This window comes from Carlito syrichta, unplaced genomic scaffold, assembly GCF_000164805.1.
Source record: "Carlito syrichta isolate Samal-C Ts95f unplaced genomic scaffold, Tarsius_syrichta-2.0.1 Scaffold95846, whole genome shotgun sequence".
Classification (NCBI taxonomy): Eukaryota; Metazoa; Chordata; class Mammalia; order Primates; family Tarsiidae; genus Carlito; species Carlito syrichta.
The window spans coordinates 2,211-5,893 of NW_007039942.1; the positions used below are offsets into that span (position 1 = coordinate 2,211).

The 3,683-nt window shown below is 40.3% G+C and overlaps 1 pseudogene; it reads left to right on the forward strand.

Annotated features, from left to right (window-relative positions):
• Nucleotides 1-506: 506 nt before the first annotated feature.
• Nucleotides 507-1,780, forward strand: LOC103264161 (annotated as a pseudogene).
• Nucleotides 1,781-3,683: the final 1,903 nt, after the last annotated feature.

The following is a 3,683-nucleotide window of genomic DNA, read 5'->3' on the forward strand; positions in this document are numbered from 1 at the left end:
TTACTTAAGTAAGATTAAAAGGAAAACTAGTGTCAATATAAAGGAAGAAGCTGGGGCACAAAACACAATTTTAGAGAATTTACTTGGGGCAAGATGAGGACAGCTACCTGGAACAATCAGACCCTGGTATCTTGGATAGAAGTTTCATTTGGTCTTTGTTACTAGCAAGTTTTTAAAGGTCAAAAGGGAATGAGGAGAGGTCTGTACAAAGTTGTTTGACAGGAATTCTCATTGGTGTACAGAAATAACATTGACGGGTGATTGTCTACATATTATTGAACCATAAGTTATTAGTTAAGAAGTCCAGCATATGACATTGTATGGTTAACAAATAGCTACTTGTGGTGCCAATCAGCCCAGCGTCCACATAGCAAGTGCCTTCAACAGGTAACTACTGCTACATGGAAAAGGGCAGACTGCAGTGAGCAAGAAGAGAGAGTGGGAGCAGCGTGGAGCCAGCTAGACCACAGTGATCACCCACTGCTTGGGACTCCTGGCACAGCGTCAAGATCTCAGACCGGGGCACCAAGGTCTACCATGTCTTGCGGGTACAAGAAAATGTCCTAGGACACAGAGCTGGACTGGAGCCTTTCTTTGATTTTATTGTTTCTATTAATGGTTCGAAAATAAATTAAAACAATGACATTCTTAAAGATCTAATGAAAGCAAAAGTTGAAAAGCCCGTAATGATGATAATCTATGGCAGCAAAACCCTGGAACTGAGCAAGACTTCAGTCATCCCAAGTATCCTGTGGAGTGACCAGGATATCCTGGATATCCCAAGTATCCTGTGGAGTGCTGGGAGTGAGCATTCATTTTGGCAACTTTGATGGGCAGGTGAAAACATTTGGCATGTGTTAGAAGTAGAATCAAATTCTCCTGCAGCACTGGCAGGTCTTAGACTGCACAGTGATTATATCATTGGAGCAGATAGTCATGAGTGAGTCTGAAGATATACTCAGCTTTATTGAAACACACAAAGCAAAGGCACTAAAACTTTATGTGCACAACTGTCAAGAAGTGATTACTATACCAAATTCTGTATGAGGTGGAGAAGGCAGCCTAGGATGTGACATTGGATGTGGTTATTTGCATTGAATACCTATGTGCCCATTTGAAGAAGGAAACAAAATTTATTTCCAGACCACATGACTGGCACACTTACTACACCTGTTGTAAGATGGGTTTACAGAAGGCCTGCAGTCCTCAGTTAATGCCCCATCTTTGTCACCCCCAGGAACTACAAGGAATGAACAGAATCTCTCTGGACTTTCTATTAGCTCAAAACTAGCTGTCAGTAATGTTCTCAGTACAGGAGTACCAACAGTACCATTATTGCCACCACAAGTAAGCCAGTCCCTCACTTCTGTGCCACCAATGAAGCCAGCTACTATATTTATTTCCAAGTTTGATGTTTTTACCAGCAGGAATGCCTAACCTCCCCAGCCTTCCCAACCACAACCTCCTCATGCCACACATCATGCCAAGAATTGGCTTACCAAGAACTCGTGAACCTGGGCTTGCCACCTCTTCCTTCCTTGCCACTCCCAAATCTCCCTGGCATTGCACCTCTCCTATTGCTGAGTTCTTCCCTTCATTCCTTTTGGTTCCAGAAGACTCTCCTCCAGCAAGCTCCAGGGAGCTGCTCTTTTCCCTCTCATATTCTGACCCTGCCTCCTCAGTCATTGCCAATGCGACACCACCGCCTCCAATGTTCCCCACCATTATGAGAGCAAATAGCGAGAAGCCTATTTCTATAACTGGATGCAAATGCTTCTGAGACATCCTTACTTGAAACTGTTCTCCAGAATTGGCATGATATATTTATTTAACCATGGGAGCATGTCTGGAAATGCAAACTATCGTTAATTTCATGCTAGTTTGTACCATATCTGTAGGTCTCCTGTAAGTAATTATAAGGGGAAAAGTAAGCAGGAGGACATGGGTTCTACTGAGTTGGAGTGAGGCCTATGGGCCAGAGAGGGAAATGTCAGAAAGTGCTTGCATTTTAAACAACCAAGAAGAATTGTAAGACTGGCTTGCTGCCAAGTGTCCACTGCCATTCTTGGGGGTGTACACCTTTAGGAGGGGGGTGGCAGGGTGTCTGCAGGGCTTCCTTCCCCATGCTGCTCCTTCTGTGAGAGAAAGAAATTGTTTATGCCTAGTGTTCACACCCAACATTTCTTGTACTTTGCAAACTGTTTGTGAGAATGCAGGTTACCTCGCTAAACTATAAAGGAAAATATATTTACTTTTAGTCTCTGTGAGTCGCATCTCTAGTAAGACTTACAAAGAAACGCCAGTCAAAGATTTTTTTTAAAGTTACACAGAATGCACTCTTATTTGAACATCATTTTATGTTGCGTAGCCCTAAATCCATGTTTTGAGCTCTTAGAATTACTCAGACAACATTTTGTAACTGCTGTTGTTGCTTTATGCTTCACCATAAAATAGCATTTTGAAAGAAATAAAGAGAGACATTGAGCAGTCAAAAAAAAAAAAAAGAAGTGGTTACTTAACTGAGGGGGGAAGTGGGTGTGGCTTCACCTCATTCCCATGCCTTTCCTGGCCTGATACTTTAGAGACTTGGATTCCTCAAGTTAAAAGTTTCTTTTCTTTCTCACTGGAATAAATATATGCTTGAGTTTTTACTTCTATATGTAGACCTAGAAGGATTTGGCACTCTAAACCATATGAAAGTTCTTGGACATCAAAGGCCTATGTAAGATGTGCACAGGTCTAGTTCCTAGGTTACTTGATGATGATGATTACATGCATTTCTTTACATAGGCAAAATTTTATTTATTTATTTAATTATAAAGGTTAAGATAGATTTGAAAATATAACCAGCAATCTGGAGCTTCTTCATCTCTTTTCCAAGTAAAAAGACTTTGAGTCTATAGATGATGTAGACTCCAGGGAGACTTCAGGTTTCAGCAGCTGCTTTGCAGTTATTTGAGGTGAACACGAGACAGGTGATTTTTTTCAAAGAAAAATATTTTACAATAAAGGACACTTCTGAATATATTGAACTTAACAAGATATATTTTCAATTCCAACTTCAAGTAGTTAAAGAATTATTGTATTTAGTATGTGAATTGGATCAGCTAGACTTCCGCAGTTTTTATGAAGTCTCAATTGGTAACCAATGATATATTTTACATTAAAAAAAAATAACAGCTGAACTCGGTAGCTCAGCCTATAATCCCGCGCCTTTGGGAGGCTGAGGTGAGTGGATTGCCAGAGCCCGCGGGTTCGAGACCCACCTGGGCAATTTGATGAGACCTCATCTCTACAATAAATCAAAAACATTAGCTGAACATGGTAGTGCGCACCTGTAGTTCCGGCTACTTGGAAGGCTGAGGCGGAAGGATCTCCGGAGTCCAGCAGGTCAAGGCTGTGGTGACCGGGAACAGCCACTGCACTCCACTCAGGGTGACAGAGTGAGACTCCAAATAAATAAATAAATAAATAATAAATAAATAAATAAATAAATAAATAAATAAATAAAAATAAAATAGCAAAGATTGTCAGACTACATTTTAAAAATATAAATGCCACTTACAATATACCCCATCTATAAGAAAGTTGAAAGTAAAAGGGTGAAAAATATATACTAAAAAAAGCCCCAAATAAAAACCCTTGATTTTTCTTATACCATTTCTTCAACAAATCTTCCCAGT